A 19,135-nucleotide genomic window follows, 5' to 3' on the forward strand; every position below is an offset into this window, starting at 1 on the left:
AGGCTTCTGTATATTTAGAGAACAACCATTTAGCTAATTACTTATCCTGAGCTTGAAGGATCAGAGACCCACAGAAAATAGTGATGGAACAGCAAACTCAGTGAAAACTGTCAAACCTGATACAGCAGGAAAAGGACAAGGGTGTTTAATCAAAGCCAGGAATGTGCAGAAGCAGGTACAGGACAATGTCCAGACTTTAAAGATAAATATTTCTTTGGCATGACAAATTGGACATCACTGGGCTGCATTTTTCTGATTTTGGAATCATCATCTGAATTAGGTCATTCTCTCAAGATGGAAATTCTGCTTGGTCTCTGCTCTCTCAAATAGGAATTCTCATCTCATTGGATATCAGGATTTGATCTGTTGCATTCTTAACCACAGCCAGAAAGGTTTTTGGTTTTTTAACATACAATGTGATTGTCTGGGGGCATATTCAAGGAAAATTAAAAAAAAACAAAACAAAAAACCAGCTTATTCCAGCAATGCTCACCCACTCCCACATCAACAGGAATGTGTTTCACCAGGTGTGTATTTCCCAATAAATATTCAGATGTGGAGCTGTGGGTCAGAATCCAATAATATCAGACCTTGCAGAAACACCAGAGAAGGAGGAAAAAAAGTGAAAATTGCCCTAGAAAGCCCCATACAGTGAATGGTTTGACCTCAAAACTTTGACTTTTCTGGTGTTTTTGTGGAAGGTTTTGTGCAACCTTAAAAAAGGGTAATTGGTAATTGGGACAATAAAATGCCATATAAATGCCATGGATTTATGCTGAAATTATTGTGAAAATATCTGTGGCATTTGTTAGCTAGAATCTGGCTTTAAAATTGTGTTAAAACTTACTACAGAAATGAATATCACAGAAAATATTTCTATTAAACACTACAGCATGGCTCAGTTTAAGACTGGAGTTTTTCCATTAATAACAAGGAGTTACCTGCAGTTGTCCTTTACCCTATGGGGGCAATATGCAATACTTCATAGGCTTTTAACCTATATATTTAACATATATAATGCTATTTTTTATTATTTATTAATAAGTATACTAAAAAATCTCTATATTTCTAGTCCCATATTTTGGGCTGTTTTACACCCAACAGCAACCACCAGGTGCAAACAGTTTTACATCAGAAGAAAATAGGGAGTCAAAAGCATTACCTACAGTGGCTGAAAGAATATTTAACAATTATAAATTTTGGCTGATTCAAAGCATGCTTTAAGGAAGACTAAAATATGAAAAAAAGAGGTGGGATGAGCATCACCATCAATGGTAGACAACAAACAGCAATAGCAAAGCACTCAATTTTATCTGAAGCAATAAATCAAAACCTTCTAAATAGTAATGAACAAAAAAATACCAAAAAACCCCATAGAAATACAATACCAGAACTTAAACAAAGTAATTTATAGGAGAATATTTGTAGCATATTTGGAAAGCACTGCAGTAGGAAAATCCATGAATAATATTAGGAGCATTTATGTGATCCACTTTCCTCCTGTACAGCGTTTGTCCAACATAATGAGACCTGGATTGGCTGAATATAATACAAATTTGAGAGTGTTATACTTGAAACTGATTGTGCATGTTAGGAGGAGTTAAAAAAAGGCAAATGGAGCATTTTTAATGCTTATAATGGCATGTGAGAATATTGACACTCAGCTGCACTAATATAGGTTATTGCTACTGAATTAACAATGCTCATAAATTAACAGCCAGAGAAATCCTGTGGATTACACTTGCATCTTCTGTGTAAATATTTTTTTAACATTTGTTTCTATTCAGGTCAAGGCCATGACATTCTAATTTCATTGGAAAAATTCAAGTCCCATTCTCTGAGGCAGGCAATGTGGGAGAACTATGACCCACAGAAGATGGCTTTGCTTTATTCTCCAAAATTGAAATGAAAATTACATTTGTGTCATTACATTTTAATACAGTATCCCATGAATATACATACCAATATACATCTCTCTCTCTATATATATTTATATATATATATTGAACTTATTACCGTTCCAGACACTAAAAGTTTACAGCTGCAGGAATTCAAATAGGATTAGACAGAAAACTTTTACTTGTTTGCAAGCCCTGCATAAATTTTGAACAGCAGTTTTCACCAGGCAGACACCATAAAAGTCTCTTCCATTCTGAGAAGAAAGCCAGAAAATATTAGCTGGGATAGGATGGGTAGGAAGGACTGCAAAATTTCATGTTTTCATGAAATCCACGCCTTTTCAGGCCTGATCCTGCTTTGTTCATTATAGGAATAATCCATTAAATAGTGTATACCAGTTGCAGGTATTCCAACAAAACTTTACCTTTGCTTTTCCCACACAAGTCTACACAATATTTTTATTAAAATCTCCCACAGCAGATCAACAGGACTTTCCTCCACCAGCAGTTGTGTAGCTGAGGACCTGTCTTACAGAACTGAAACTTTGTCCATTTTGGAGCATTAAGTTTAACATTTCCAAATTCCTGAGATGATTCTGAAGGCCCAAGGAAGTGAAAAGGAAAAAAACTTTTTCAGGGTCACTTAGGCACCGTTAATCCTGCAGACAGACTAAAGGGAATATGGAAAGGGAAATCCCATTTTCCTTTTAATTCAACAGAGGATATGTTTTCCTGGGAAGTTTTTATATGATCCTTTTTACAGCGTATTTCAGAAACAACACATTTCCTGCTTTCTTTTCCTTAACAGAAAGAAAAAGAAGAAACTTTAGATTTAAGAATTTTAAGATACTTCTCCATAGCGTGGGTTTGTTTCTTTCCAGATATTCCTCTTATTCAAAGTCTATGCAGAAGAACCAATAATCAAACATGTTCAATAAAACAGACAAAACAAAACATATCCAAGTTTATTCAAATTTATTCAAATCTGACCATTGAAAAGGGACAAACCCACAAGTTCAGAGTTCTGTTCCCAACACTCTTAAGACTCTTTTTTCAAAGTTTTCTGCCACTTGAAAACACCTGGAAATAACTGAAAAACCGGTGTTCCAGCCATTACTATAATTACCTTACTTTTCTTTTTACTAGATCTGCTAGATAGCTGTTGCACTCTACAGTATTTTGGTTCCAGCATGGGAAATCTGGGCTCAAAATCTATGCTATGTGTAATTTTCTATTTCATGGGTCAAGCATCAATAACTTTAAAAAGCAGCTTATTTCTTAGACTAAAGCAAAGCTGAGTTCAGCAGCTAAAGCATTTTGTATTCTGCAGAAAATAATAATAAAAAAAGGAGGCAGGCTTTTGTCAGAAAGCCAGGCATCTGTGCTTTGGGGTGGGTGTATTTTTTGGTTTGTGTTGGTGGGTTTTTTGTCTAAGAAAGAACATTTTATACAATTTTTGTTTAACAACTTCCACATATTCTAATCTTTGCCATCTCTGCACGTCACAGTGTATTGCCAAGAGCCACTGTGACATCTGCTAGGGAGGGCAGAAATAATTTGCAGGTTACTGACAGCTGCTGTGGATTGCCAGACTGTCATTTGAGAGTGCACATTGGAATAAAAATGTGTGGTAAAAAGCTTTCTTCATCCCCACCCTCTGCTATTAAAGTATTGTACATTCTCAGCAAAACCAGTGAATCCTCTTAGCACTAAATAGCCTTGTAACTTAGAAAATAAATTCCCAGATCGGCTGTCTTCTGAAAATTGGTGGGGTCGAGGCAGAACTTTACAAAGATGTGAATTGCAGCAGAGGCTCAGGGTGGAAATCAGGAAGAATTTCTTCACTGAGAGGGTTTTCAAGCACTGGAACAGATTTTTCTCGGAGGTGGTGCAGTCACCATCCCCAAAAGTGTCCAAGAAATGACTTGATGTGACACTCAGTGCTATGGTTTAGACAAAGTTTGGAATTCATGATCTTGGAGGTATTTTCCAGCTTCTGGGATTCTGTGGAAGTTAGTAAATGCTACTGGAACAAACCTGGTTTTGTTCTCCAAGATCTGCATGGCTCACAGGTGTGCATCATTATCAGGAGACAGATGAAAAAAAGAAATCCTGGTGACTTTGAGGACACACGGGCAAATATGCTCCAGTAAGTTTTTGGCTAAGGCAACGGGAAGATTTGATTTTTGATTGCACTTAGGCCTACACTTATTGCTTTTAAAATCACAGCAGAAGCAAATTGCCAAAAAGAATCAATAGAAATAGAAAAAGGAGCCAGGAACTGAACTGTGACCCACCCTGAGCCTCTCCACAAAGCCTCTGTGGTGGTTTCCAGGTGCTGGAGAAGCAATGGTGCTGAGGTGCACAGCTGGGCACTTGGGACACAGCCCCACCTGAAACTGCTTCCAGCACTGGAATTCAGGGTCTGAAATCTCCTGAGAAGCAGGAGAGGAATAGAAATGCCAGACTCACAGTTCAGGTCAATTTTGTGTCAATAATTTAAAACAAACCAACCCCTCCCAAGCAAAATAAAAACCAACAAAGCAAAATATCCTGCTACTTACGTATTTTAAATAAACAACACAAACAAATCTGAAAACATGAAGATGGTGAAAACCAGCACACCAAGGCCAGTGAATATCACATGTGCTAGGTCAGTGCTGTTTTCCAGGAGTGCTGGAAGGGACTGGATACAAAAGGGCTGCTTGTGCATTGAGATGAGGCTGTTCAAAGGCTTTGTCACCCCCATGCTGCACAGCCACTGAACACCACCAGAAAGAAGGGTTCTTCAATACCCTGGCACTGCCTGTGCTTCAGCAAAAGCTGGAGAAGATCTTGTGCACACCCAGCTAACGAAAGAGTTGACAAGCCTTTGCATAATCCAATTGCAGGAGCTGTGAGTGCAGCCAGCACTAAGTGTAAAATGTTGTTCAGCGAGGCTGAATTATGTACTCACAGGTACCTCCTACAAGTTTTAGTTACACTGCAAACTTCTTGTTTGATTCTTCTGCAAACCCTGCTCCTGCACTGAACTGGGCATGTGCTGCTCTCCAGCATCCTTTATGGAGAGGAGAGGAAGCTGAGTGAGAACATCAGCCTGGCAGCTCATCCCATTTCCACTGTGCACACGCCGAAAGCTGCTCTGAATCCAGAGCTTTCAGTGCATGGCCAACAAGGCTCACAGCCACTGAAATATGGCTCATGCATTGTGCATCTTCTTTAAAGAGGGTCAAGGATGATGGGTTCTGCAGGTAACAGGCACCTTGCCTCCATTCAAAACATTTCCCAATTAGAACATGAGTTAATGTACTCATCCAATTAATTTTTATTGTTGTTTGTTTGTACCTTGCTGATTGAGTGAGTCGCTATCCAAACAGCTGCTTTTCAAAAAGGACCTTTCTTAGCCTCTGCTGCTGCAGACTGCTGTGTTATGTACTAACCCACTGATCCATACTGCCTTCAATTTTCTTTGATGCTTTCTAGTTTTTAAGTGCTGTAGCATAATGTTAACCTTGCAAGTGCAGCCTCTATTTCTAAAACAGTTACCTCCTGCAATTTATCTGGGCAAATTTTTCAAAGGCAGTACTCTACAGATGGAGACGTTCTGCATGCATCCTATGCCCCTAACAAATTAAAAAACAGGTAGATACATAAATGCCAGCCTTTAAATCCTGTTTTTGAGGCAGATCACATTATCTCATCAGCTGCAGACTACATCAATGATTGTGACTTCACCACCAAACCTGGTGCCCACAGCCAGCACGGACACCGGGAACATCCCGAGGACATTGACACCCAGCCCTTCACCCCCAAACTGTTTGTAAAGACTGTTTATAGCACTCATCTTTCCTCTCAGTCCCTCCTCATCTCACTTTGGCCTTACAAACCCTGGGTATCACTGCCTTAACCCTTTTAACAACATTGGAACATTGGAACCAGCCCCCCCTGCCTCTGCCTGCTCCCTGCAAGTAAATCCTGAGGGTAAAGCAGAGCCTGGCAGCTCTGCCAGCCCCTGAATCCCTGAGATCCCTGCCCACGGAGAGCCCAGCTCTCCCATCTCCGTCATCCTCCAGCTGAGAAATCCCAGTCTGCAGGGCCCTGGAGACCCTGACCCCAGTGTGGGATGGCCACTTGTGTCCTGCTGTCCTGGCTGCATGTTAAGGACACCAAGGGCCTCAGAGTCTCTGTGCACTGGGCTTCCTGTTCCAGTCATCCCAAACGAACTCAAGGAAAGATTTAAAGGAAAATGAACTAAATTATAAAGTAAATTTTAAAAGAGTCAAGTGACCCCAATGACCTGGGGTAACCACGATTGTGACCTCAAATGACCTCTCATAACCCCTGTGACCTAAAGTAACCCTAAGTTGGGACTTAAATGACTTTAAGTAACCTGTCCTGGTTTGGAAATAATCCCAAATGTGCACTGGACCCAGGCATGGCCCCATAGGGCTGGACAGGCCCTGCTGATCCCCCCTTGGCTCCCCAGTTCCCAAACCATCTCCTGGGAATGGGAGTCACACACACACAAGTTGAGACAAGTCTTATTCAGGGCTTTATTTTGGTTTAATTAAGGGGGAGAAAGGAAAACAAAGCACCCTGGCTCGGGCAGGGCACGGCGCCCTCGGGTGCGGCCGGAGGGGACAGGGGCGCGCAGGGGCCGCCCGGGCGGGGTGGCACCCACAGGGCCGCGTGTGCTGCGGCGCCGCTGCCGGAGCCGCTGCTGAGCGGGACGGGTCTGTGCCGGCACTCGCGGCTCGCTGCGATCGCGCTCCGTGGAGCGAAACCCGCGCCGCGCTCCGGCTGCGCTGGGATGGGACGGGCTCCGCTCTCGGCAGGCAGCGGGACGGGGGTCCCTGTGCCACCCACGGGTCCCACAGAGAAGCTGCTCCTGTGGCCGAGGAACAGCGGGGAAGCTGAACAGTCTGAGGGAAACCGACGGAAAAACAACTTTGGTTTGGGTTTGGACTTGACATTTTCCCCTGGCCCCCACCTGATCCGGGTGTTTTGCCTTAGGGAACAGGAGACAGAAGGGGGAATGGGGAAACAGATAATTTGTTACCCCAAAAGGGACGAGCTTATTTCTGTTAATTCCTGAAACACCTGGAATGATTTGGGTCTCGGAAGCACCTGGGAGCCTCCCTGTGAATGCTGGGTGGGGCCGAGGTTATAAAAGGAGGAAAGGATGGAGGCAGGGGGGGTTCGGGGGGGGAGAGGAGCAGCGCTGCCTTGGGGATTTGCATCTGGAAGCGGCCACCAGTTTCCTGCTGGGAATCCTGGAAACAGAACTCGGTGAGAAATGCGAATGCTGCGGCTGGAGTGCTGAGAGGGGAGAGTCTGCAGGGAATGTGTCTGGTGAGTCTCCTCATGCCCCATATCTGATGCTGGGCTGGCACCGGGGCACCTCATTCCCATTTAAACTCTCTGGAAATGCACTTAAATTACAAACTGGACTGCAAAAGGCACGTGGGAAGCTTTGGGTCCCTAAGGGAATTCTCCGGGGATGTGCAGCCTCTGACCTGCACAGATAACTCCTGCTCCCGCAGAAACCCGCTAGCTCTAGGGCAGGAGTGGCAGCAAAGCGGCAGCTCCAGTGCCACCCCAATAAGTGACTGTCCTTGGGGCTCTCGGGGCCAGGAGGGAATGCTGTCCCTGCCCCTGGGGGAAAGCAGGAGCAGGATCAGCGCTGCAGCTGGGTCTGCGCCTGCTCTCTGTCTCCAGGGTGCCCTGGAGGGCTCTGGCTCGGGATAATCTGTGTGTGAGAGCTTCCCGTGCCTGTGCCCAACCCCTCTGGGACAGAATGTGCCCAACAGCTCCATTAACCCTTTCTGTGTGTGTGAGAGCTTCCCGTGCCTGTGCCCAACCCCTCTGGGGACAGAATGTGCCCCAAAGCTCCATTAACCCTTTCCCTTCTGCTGGCAGGGCAGCGTGTGAGCCCAGGCCGTCCTCCCTGGAGCAGGGACACCCGAGGATGAGCCGCAGGGATTCAGCCATCAGAGCAGGTGAGGATGGATCTCTTTGTGCTTGGCAATTGCTCTGCTGGTTTAATGTCACACTGCAGTGCCCTCCAGCCCCTGTGCCTGCAGCAGCACCCACAGCCCCTGGGCTGGGCAGGGAACAGCTCTGGGAGGGAAATGGATGTGCAGGAAATTTCCAGAGTTTGACAGAAGGCTCACATAGTGTGGATCTGTATGGAAATTCTGGGATAAGAAATGCTGACTTAGAAATGCCATGGAATAGGACAGGCATTGCTGGGAGAGAACTGGAGCTAGAAACAAGTTTTAAAGGATGGTTTGTAAATAAGACTGGATATCTTAGAGAAATAGAACTATGAAAGATGCACTGTAATAAGATTCACAAGGGGTAATTTTAGATGATTGCCAAGGCATTTACAGCATGGTGTGACAAAAGCTGATAGGCCAAGAAACACTTACAGTGTATTGGAATTAGGAAATAGCTGGCTGCTGATTGTGATGGGTGAATTCTAACATCTGTATTGTCTCACTCTTCACATGAGACTGAACATGGGATCAAAGTTTTTAAAATGCCTCTCAGTTGCCCCATGTCTGGGTCAGAAAGGAGCATAATCTGATAAACTGTGCTTTGTGTGAGGAAGATTTAACAGATTCCTTCCAACCTTCTCTGGGGTTTTTGTGCCAAAGGGGCTCTGACCCCAGAGCCACACAGGGTGTCTGTGCCTGCATCCATGTCAGTGACATTTGCCAAGTGTGACAGGACAGCAGAAACACCCTGGGTTTGTTGGGCCAGAGATGGAACATGGAGGTGTCTGTGCCAGCAGGGTGTGAGTGCTGCCAGCCTGGGCTGTGGTGCCTCTGTCCCTCAGCAGCCAGGGCAGGGAGGGAAGTGCAGGTGAGGCAATTTTGGCTGTTTCAGACTGCTTGGTGCAGACCTGGCAGCACTGGCAGAACAGCTTTCCTCCTCCTTTCTGTCCATCCCTGAGCAGAACATTGAGATGATGCTGCACTGAGCCCTCTCATTTGTGGGTGTTGTTTGGTTGGTTTGTTTGGGGTTTTTCTGTTTTTAATGTATTTCTAAGAGGTGCAGTGAGGAGCAAGGTGCTGGTTACATGATTTCTGACTGACACATCACAGAAATGGGCACAGGTGAGTGCATGTGCTTCCTGGCACAGCCAGTGTGCCATCCTGAGTGAGGATTTCCAGCCCCAGCTGCCCATGGCACAGCTCCTCACTGCTCAGTCACTGTGAGCAGCTCCCTCCTTTCCTGGGCACATCCCTGCAGTGGGAGCAGAGTCCCCTGACCCTGCAGGAATTCCCTGCTCCTCTGGAGAGGGGTGAGGCCAAAGCTTGGGGGCAAAAGACAACAACCAAAGCAGGGCCACTGTGTCCCTGATGCATCCAGGACAGCGTGTTTGCCTTGTTCCCAGCACTGGTGAATCTAAACAAGATTTATTTTTGACAAGATTGCCTGTTCCCTCACTTCTCCAGCTCTCCCCCCACACCTGGCTCTGCAGCTGTAGCTCACCCTGCCCTGGCTGTGGCTGATAAAAGATCATTTTTGTAGCAGCAATCCATTCTTTTAAAGAGCACAGAGTGTACAGTGCAGCAGAGACTTTGGGAAATCCATCCAAATAAGGGACTCTGCCTTCCTGCTGTTCCTGTAGCTCTCCTTCCTGCTTTCACCTGGGCTGGCAGGATGGGCAGGGCCCATATTTATCATATGAAAGTGTGTTACTGAATTTGTCCAGAAGTTCTGATTACAGACACTCATTTTCTGACAGAAAGCATTTTCCCTTTGCCTTTCCCCTGCTGTTCCCAGGTGCTGCCCAGGCTGTCTCTCTGTGCTCCCAGGAGGAAGGGCAGCCCCTGCCTGGCCTGCCCAGCCCAGCTGGATGGGACAGGGCTGTGTGGCCTGGCAGGGCAGGGACAGCTGGCTGTGCTCTGGAGTGCCTTGGAACCTTCCCCTGGCAGCGTTGGAGGGGTTTCTCTTTGGGATTGCTTGTGAGGCACCATCCCTTTGTACAAAGCCCAGTGCTAAAGGACTGACAAGGGAGATAAAAATGGTTCTGTTAAATGAGGCAAAGGATGCAGTAAGAAAAATGAGCTTCCTTTTAATGTCTGAAATAGTTGGGAATAGAAATGCTGGGAAAGGGCACTGTTATGTTTGAATTGGTGTCACCTCTCATGGATAAAACCCCACAGTGAGCCATCAGAGCACAAGTGTGAAAACTGGATCCTTTGACTTCCACAGTGCAATAATTTTCTTTTCCTCCTCTCTTTCAGGATAGCAGAAATCCCCAAACTCCTCCCAGCTTTGCCAGAACCTTTGGTGTTTGAGCAGCCCCAGCCCAGCCCTGCCCTGCTGTGGGTGAGTCAGAGGCACCCAGGGCTCCTCCTGCCCTCTCTGCTGCCCTCACTGCCTGGGGCTGCCACTGCTGCCAGCCCAGCCGGGGCTGCTCACAGGGCAGGCTGAGGGAAGGGACAGGCCCTGACTCCGTGGGGCACAGGGCTGTTTGTTATTTTATTGTATCTATGGCATTAAACTATGCTAAAAGAACAGAAGAAAGGATCTCATCAGCAGGCCAGGTAAGAGTAGAAAAAGAAGGAATGAATACCAAAGGCTTGTGGCTGGGACAGAGAGTGTGAGCCAGCTGAGTGTGATTGGCCATTAATTACAAACAGCCACAGACCTACCTGCTTTATCTATTATTTTTCTTTAATGCCTGTGTGTTGTATTTTTACATCAATCCGAGCTTCTTCCCAGGCTGCAGATCAAATCTTTGGGTGTCTCTGGAAGTTTCTGGTTTTCTAATTCCCACATCTCCCCTCTCTCTCTGCATTAAGAAATTTTTATTAATAGATTTATATGGATTACTTGTAATTGGTGTATTGATTAGGTAAGTAAAGAATGGATTTTTTCGAGTAGTGACAAATACAAAGTATTTAAACTTGAAACTTTAGTTGAAGTTATTTGAATGTTTGGTTTAGGTTGGTTCATTGGTCAAGTTGTATAATTAAAAGTAATCAAACTAAATAGAGGCATAATATTTGATTGAATTTTATATTTTTAAGTTATTATTTAATAAGAATTTTATACTATTGCTTTTTATATTTATAAAGTAACTTAATAGTTTTTGGTGGGTGTAATACAAGACATTAGGTGTAAGTTGGAATTTTTGTGTCATTTCCATTTGTATTTACATTGATTTTTTAGTGCTGGAGTGGTCAGTGTGGTTGTTTGTGTGATGTGGTTTTGTGTTTTTTATTGAAACTTACCTGGGTTTTTGTACTTGCTGAGATGTAAGTAAACTTGATGTTTTCATATGAGAAATAAACTATTGATGCATCTTGGTTTTTAAAATAGCATGGAGATTTGTGAGATACTTATTTAAGATATTATTCTAATTATTTTTGTTATAAGTATGGAGAAATAGTAGATTAAAATAATGTATGCAGTAAAGAAAAAAATTAAATAAATTAGGAATTATTTAGATTATATACAATTAGTAACATGTGAAATGATATATTTATTAAGTATTAAAATGTTATATATTATTTTAGAGTTTGGAACAGTTGATGAGTTTTAAATTAGTGGAAGGTTCCATAATTGTTAAAAGTAGGTTTAGTTGTTATATTGATAAAGTCAATGTGTTAAGTTAAAATTATTTGAAATTTATTTTGGATGTAGCAAAGATTTGGAATTCTTGTTAATTATATTATTTCAGTAGAGTTAGGGTTTGATTATAGTTTAAATTGTAATCGGTGGATGTTACTTAATACATTTTTATGTAATGTTTTTTAAAATAGGAGTTATGAGTAAAAACTTTAGGATTGAAGATTAATTAAATCATTTAATAATTGGGTTTTTAAAAGTATTTTTAGAACAGAGATGTTTTGAATGTAGTAAACTTATTTTTTAAAGATTTGAAAGTGGTTATAGACAGGATTGTGAATTTGGATTTGGATATTGAGAGTGTGAGGGGGCAGGAAATGTAGCTGTAGGAGAGACTAAATACATAGTATGAAACTTAGAAAAATAAATTAATGTTGTAGTTGGGTTTTTTATAGAAGGGTTTTGTAATAATAACTGAGGAAAGTTATAAGATTAATAGTTTGGAGGAGGTTTTTAATGAAGTTTTTTTTAACTTTGGAAAATATGTAAAATTATGAGATAATATTAGGTTAAATGACAGAGTTAGTGTAAAAATTAGTTAGGGGGTTGTCATGGTTTGAGCTTGGCACAGAGCCAGTGCTCCCTCATGAAAATGCTTCACTCTGGTGTCTGCTGTGAGATGTGACTAGGAATAAGTAAAACAGGTTCTAACTTAAACATAAAGAACACTTTATTACTTAAACTACAGGAAAATAGGGAAAGACTATAAGGAAAAGAAAAAAAAGAAATTGAAAACTTTACAAAAAAACTTTCTTCTTCTCTACTCTCTGACTTTTTCAATCTGATACATTCTCTCAAATCAACTGCTTAGCTTTGGCCCCACACTTTAGTATACTCAAACTGCAGTTCATGAAGAGGAAAGGAGTCTTTCTTGTTCTATAGGCTTCTCCTGGAAACACACTGAAACTTCGTGTGCTTCTTTGTCACTTCAGCACCGCTTGGAAAAAGTCTTTTTGCTGCTTGTGACATCTTCTTTCTATGCTCAGTGCTCTCACTACTGACGGCATAGACCAGAGCTGCTTTTAGGGTTGTCTTTCAAGGATGTCTTGTCTCACTCCAAAAAGGCACAGTCTCTGCTTTGGGACATCTGTCTTCTTTATATTTTTCTAACCCCCTGGGGCCGGGGGGTCTTCACGAATGAACCCTCCTGGTTTTGAGGCACTGCCTCCCCCTAAATGCAGTCTGTGTCACAGGAACAACTGAGTCTATGGCCACAAGAAAAGTCCAGCTAAAAGGCCACTCTAAATCATCTCTCCCCATCTAATCATTTTCACGTTCTTCGGGCCAGGTCCTTGTCTCATCTCATCTCTTATCTCTCTTCTTATTCAGCTTCGAGGAGGATTAGCATTTTTGCAAGGCCCCAATCATGAAAGAAAGGGTTAAAAGTTTTCAGTCTCTGTCTATCTCAGAATGCTGGTAGAATGCTGGTACTCTCACAGGTGCTGCTGCTCTACCGGCTAGGCTGCACTCTTCCCTCTCCTTTCTCTTCCTGGGCGGCTGCTATCACATTCAGACGCCGGCTCTCTTCTCTCTCTCTCTCTCTCTCCTGGGGGGAATGGCTGCCCGAGGGCTGACTCTCTGGGATTTTCCACCCTTCCATCTTCGAAGCTTCCTCAACTCTCATCTCTGTCTAGGCTCCGGGCCTACTGCATGGCTGCTACTCCCCCGCCCAGCAGCAGCGGCTGGGCTGGACGGGGGAGAGATCTGACCTTTTCGCCGCGACGTCCCAAGAGAGCGTGCCAAGGGCAGTGCCTTGCTTTTAACCCCTGTGTATTCTCGGAGGTGTGTCTAAACTTCACTGGCTACACCGGGTGCCAGTCTCAAACCTAAAACTTTCATTGGTTTGACCACAGCTTCTCAGAATTCCTACTCTTTCCTGGTCAAACCACCACAGGGGTTAACTTGGTTTCAGAGATGTATAAATGGTTAGAGAATAAAAAATTTTGGAATTTTGAAATGATGTGGTTTTGGTAGTCATATAAAGAGATGGTAAAGTATGTGAAAGTCAGTTGTAAATATTATAATGATGTTTTATAAATAGTGTTTATTATAAAATTAATAGTCTTCTATAATTAGTCTATTAGTAGTAAGTGTTTGGAGAAGTTAAGATAACTTTTTTAAAACATTTATATATTAGGGAAATAAAGGAAATTTTTAAAATAATATGATATTAGTAGTAATTGCTATTTTTTGTGTTATTTATAAAAGATAAAAACTAGAGATTTTTATCTTTTATAAATAACACAAAAAAAATAGCAATTACTAGAAGAATAGCATTTTTTATGAAATGGATGATGTAATAAACTGCATTTTTTAACTTATGAGTAGGTGTTTGTTAGTGTTTCATTTTAGTTGTTTTAATTTGAGTTGTTTTACTTTTTAAACAAAATTAACTATATACTTTATAGTTTAGATAAATGATTTTTAATAAGAATTAGGGTAAGTGCTATTAAATAACATTTAATTTTAGAAATAATTCTGATAGTAAGGAATAATAAACCTATTTTTAATAGAACATTACAGTGATAAAATTAAATTTAAGACTATTTGGACTTAAATGTAGTGAAATTTAATTTTGTTTGATTTTATTAATACTGGACTTATTGAAGGTTGTTATTTATAAATATTGAAGTTTTTAAAGTATTTTGGTTTTGGAGAAACTTTAGTTTGTTTTTTTTCTTATTATTACCTTATTTAATACCTAATTAATTATTATTATTACCTATATCTTTACATTGTAGTTTTATTTATTGGGAGCTATGTGTCTTAGTAAGATATTTTTATTTACGTTATATTTAGAATGGTAATGATTTGTATAATTGGGTTTTTTTGTATTTAGGATATTTATTAGATTGCTTTGTAATTTTTTTTTTGTGGGCTTTGAATAATATTTACTTATAGGTCCAGGTTTTTTATATTTGAAGAATTTTTTATGGTTTTTGTTACTTTTTAAAGAGTTTTTCATTTAGAATTTGAAGAGTATTTGCTGTTTGGAGGAAATAAATTTGGAGTTATTTTTAGATATGGTTGAGTTGTATTTTTAATGTTAATAAGGTCTACTTTTGGTACATTAGTTTGATTTTTTTGTTTGGTTATGGGGAGGGTCTCTTGTGTAAGCCTGAGACTGGTATTAGGACTTTTTGTCTAATGTTTTACGAGTCTGTTAAGGAGGAGGTGTTATTTTAAGTTTTATAAAATATACTGAGACTCAGTTAAAATCATGGAAGAATCATTATGGTTATTGAAGGGTGTTGTGTCTAAAGAGTTATAAATCTTTTTTAATAACTTGAAATAAGGTGAGCCCAATCTACTTTTACTGCCCCCATGAATGGCATGACCTGTGCCCACTGCTCACAATTCACCCAACCAAAATCAAGAGCAAATGTTGGCTGGGCTCTAAGAAATTGAAATAACTTAGAAGCAAAATAAATCACATTTTTCGCCTGTGTTTTATTTTTCTTTCAGATGCTGGACTTACCTCTGTGGACGTGCGCTGAGCTCTCACTGCAGGAACCCATCAGGCCTCGGTGGCTGTGAGTTCATGTTCCTCTCACTGGGGAGTTGGAATTAATTCATTAATTAATTGCAGAATTAATTGAATTAATGACCCCTTTCCCCTTTTGTGCCCTGCTGTGTGGGACAGGGGCAGAGAGAGCGAGCAGAGGAGCGGCCGGGGCTGGAGAGGGGCAGAGAAAGGCAGAGGGACCTCCCTGGTGTCCCCAGGGCACTGTGGGGAGCAGAAGGGACACCGTGAGGGCAAGGGCAGGCGGGGAGGGGACAGCTTGGGGCCAAACCCAGGTTCACCTGCAGGGAAATGAGTCAGGGATGGTTTGGAGGGAAGAGCTGAGGGGATGAGTCCGCCCAGCTCGGCCCAAGTGGGAGCAGAGGTGAAGGCCAATCCAAAGCCAGCCCTGCTCAACCTCTGAGTCCCAGAATAAATTCTACAAACTGCCCATTGAGGGACTAAAAATACGTAAAAACAAACCCAGGAGCAAATCAGAAGGTTCCTGGGAATCCTATTACAGTGTTGTCACAGCCTTTTTAACAGAATTTTTATCACAAAACTGCCTTTCTCTGTTGGGATCGTTCACTCTGTGGGCTGTGGGGTTTTTGGGTCTGAGCTCCCTCACGGCAGCGCTGACATCCTGAGGAGCGGGGAGGGAAAGCAGAGTCAGGGCTGCTGGCAGGGCAGGGCAGGGGGTTCTACCCCAGAGCAGATCCAGCGGCTGCCCCCAGCCTGGCCAGGAGGGATCTGCTCTGGCTCCTGCAGGGAAGGAATGTTCCCAGCCGATTCAGCCGGCATTGCAGCGGCCTCACCTCCCGATCCAGGTGACATTACAGTGGCCTCATCTCCCGATTCAGGTGACATTGCAGCGGCCTCATCTCCCGATCCAGGTGACATTCCAGCGGCCTCATCTCCCGATTCAGGTGACATTGCAGTGGCCTCATCTCCCGATTCAGGTGACATTGCAGCGGCCTCATCTCCCGATTCAGGTGACATTGCAGCAGCCTCATCTCCCGATCCAGGTGACATTGCAGCGGCCTCACCTCCCGATCCAGGTGACATTGCAGCGGCCTCATCTCCCGATCCAGGTGACATTGCGGCGGCCTCACCTCCCGGCACTTCCCCATGCCCGCTCCCGCCCCTCCTGCCGGGAATTTGTCCCAGCAGCAGCAGGGGAAGGACACCAGCTGCCACCCTGGGACTTGGATTGTCCCCCTGGGGAATGCTGGCTACTGGGATTTAGAGCATTCCATGTATTTGGCTGCAGAAATTTCCCAGCCCAGGGGTTTTAGCTGACAGGCCAGCACAAAGATTGTTCTCTATGTGGTGCCTGGATTTGGGGTTTGCTATCAGCTTTGCTAGTTCAGGTGAGTTGTACCCACAGCCCCACATTCCCTGATGAATTCCTGCTGGAATAACCTGACAGCGCCTCATGGAGAGTGGAAATTCCCATGCAGAGGTACCACTTTTACACCAGCTGTGTCAGGAGCCAGCAGAGGTTCCAGGGAAGCTGAGTGGGATCAGGACAAGGACAGGTCTATATTCCATAGAACTTGCTGTTTAAAACCCTCATCCCCCAGCTCCCCTGATGTCCCTGGGGTCACTTGGCAGAGTTCCCTGGAACCCAGCTGATTTCACTCCCCCACCCCTGGAGCTCGGGCTCCAGATGATGTTTTAAAGCAGGACAAGGCAGTGGCTGGATGCACTCCCAGCCTGTGCTGAGGCAGCACACCTCTCCCTGCAGAAGCCCAGCTCCTTTCAGAGCCTCAGCAGCAGCCTCTACACATTCTTTCCCCTCAGGAAAAGGGATGCACATCCCTGCCTTCAGCACACATCCAGTGGGACCTACCTGCAAAAGCTTTCCTTCACTTCTGCACTTCCAGCTGGTTCCCTGGGAAGTTCCAAACTTCATCCCAGTTGAACATCTGATTTTGAGGCATCTCCAAAGTATACTGCTTGGGATTCAATACCTGTGAGGGAAGATGGCTTTGGCTTTAGCGCTGCTGAGGGATGATGGCCTCAGGCTGCAAAGGAGAGAGGAGATTTGGGGTGGCCGAGACATACCTGGGAGCTCTGGGAGGTCGGAAACAGGAACTGCTGTCTGAGCCCCTCTGCAAACGGTCTGTGCCTCCATTCCAGGTAATGCCAGCTGCTCCTTGGGGTCCTTCTGGGCTGTCGGTGGTGTCTGTCCAGGCTGAGGTATCTCCGTGTGCCTGTTCAGAGCAGCCCCTGGCTGAGGGGCCGCAGGCAGCGCTTTAGCCGTGTCTGTGCCAGCGCTGTCCCGGTACCCCGGTGCCCACACTGGGACGCGTGTTCGGCACGCTGCAGGCACAGCTTCTCCTGCAGATCCCTAGGACGCGAGGGCTGCCAGCCCTTCGGGGGCTTCTGGCCTCCTCCAGGCCCACACCGGGTACAGCCGCAGCGGGAGCAGCAGCCCCAGTCCTGGTCGTTCGGCGGGGATCCCCCGGGGATGCGGACACGGAGCGGGGGGGATGCGGGCGCTGTGGCTCTCACAGGGGAATGCGGTGTCCCGGTACTGGGGAGCGCGGTGGCCGCGGTGCTGCCGGGCCGGGCTCGGTGTCCCCGCAGGGCTGAGGGGCGGCGCCGTGTCCGCCAGGGGGCGCCCTGCGGGACCGGCGGCGGCGCTGAGGGAGCGGTGATGCCGATGGGGTCCCGGGGCTGTCACAGGCGATTCCCCCGCCCTACCCGTTTCCAGCCGTGATCCAGCGGCTGCTCCAGGGAAGCGCCGTCCTCCTGGCGCCCAGCACCATCATAGCCCCGGCTCCCCACGGCCCAGAACCCCGGCGGGACCCCAGATCTGTACCGAGCAGAGCAGGAGCGGCAGTACCTGGCTCGGTCCCAGCGCCCATTCCGGAGCGGCTCTTCCTACCTGTAGCGATGCCGGTCTGGTCCTGGTCCTATTCTCACCTCGATCATCCGGCTCCGGTGGGACCCCAGTCCCGCACTGGCCGCAGCCGGAGGAGCAGCACCAGGCACGGTCCGAGCAGCCATGCCGGAGCGGCTCTTTCCACCTGCAACGATACCGGTCCCGATCCCAGTCCCAATCCGGCCTCAACCATCCAGCCGTAGCACCCACACCCTGCCCGCCTCCCATAGGAGACACCAGCAGAACCAGGACCGGAATCCCCGAGCCCGGATCCCAATCTCACCTAGCCCCCATACCCTGTCCACCTCCCACAGTGGACACCGGCAGGACCAGGACCCGAATCTCCGGGCCCAGCTCCCGATCCCGGTCTTACCTGAGCACCTCGGGCTCCACGCAGCACCAGCCCCCGATCCGGATCTCCTCGCAGCGCTCCGACCGACGCTCCCGCAGCATCCCGAGCAAAGCATCCCCCGAAGAAAACGGAACAGGCGCGGATTGGCCGGCTTTTATGGGCGGGAGGGGGGGCGGGAGAGGGGCGGGGCGGGGAGGCGGGGCTCCGGGGGCGGGGCCGGCACAGGTGTGAGGGGCGGGGCGTGCACAGGTGTGAGCGATCCCAGTGCGTCTGCGCGGGGCGGGGCCTTGGGGAATTTAAGGCGCGGAGAGGGCCGAGCGGAGCCATTTGCTCCTCGGAGGTCCGGTGGGTGAGGGTGCTGTCGGTCGGGGCTCTATATCTCTGTTCCTCTATATTTTTCTCTGTATTTCTTTTCTTTTGTGTTTCTGTTTCTCTACACCTCTCCTTTCTCCCCTCCCTTCCTCCCCTCCCCCACCCCCCACACCCACCCCCCCCCCCTAACCCCCCCCCCCTCCCTCTCCCCCCTAGCCCTCCCCTCCCTCCCCCCCCTACGGCCGCCCCCCGCCCCCCGCTCCCATCCCACCTCCCTATTCCCTCACTCACCCGTACCCTACTCATCCCTACCTTACCCTACCCTATTCCTCCATCCTCTCCCTTCCCTCGCCGCCCCGCCTTCCGCCCCGCCCCGTCCCCTGCTGCCCCGCCCTTCCGCCCCGCCCCGTCCCCTGCTGCCCCGCCCTTCCGCCCCGCCCCGTCCCCCGCTGCCCCGCCCACCCCGACCGCTCCCCCCTTCCCCTCGCGTACCCCCCCCGCTCCCCTATTCTCGTTCCAGCTGCGGGGCTCGG

At 46.1% G+C, this 19,135-nt stretch overlaps 1 protein-coding gene across 9 annotated transcripts in view; it reads right to left on the bottom strand.

The window, feature by feature from the left end:
• Positions 1-6,436: 6,436 nt before the first annotated feature.
• LOC141726498 (uncharacterized) overlaps positions 6,437-19,135 on the bottom strand; it is a 33,501-nt gene continuing 20,802 nt past the window's right edge. The window contains exons 6-9 of one of the 9 annotated variants that reach the window (XM_074531459.1): positions 15,532-15,691; positions 15,025-15,099; positions 10,568-10,707; positions 7,552-9,915 (exon numbers count right to left, since the gene is read on the bottom strand). The gene's annotated coding sequence lies outside the window, so the exon portion shown is untranslated. Of the gene's footprint in view, positions 10,708-12,198; positions 13,093-15,024; positions 15,100-15,531; positions 15,692-19,135 lie in introns of those variants that run through there. The other 8 variants (XM_074531451.1, XM_074531466.1, XM_074531414.1 and 5 more) reach the window with 8 other exon arrangements.

Source organism: Zonotrichia albicollis, chromosome 2, assembly GCF_047830755.1.
Source record: "Zonotrichia albicollis isolate bZonAlb1 chromosome 2, bZonAlb1.hap1, whole genome shotgun sequence".
NCBI lineage: Eukaryota > Metazoa > Chordata > Aves > Passeriformes > Passerellidae > Zonotrichia > Zonotrichia albicollis.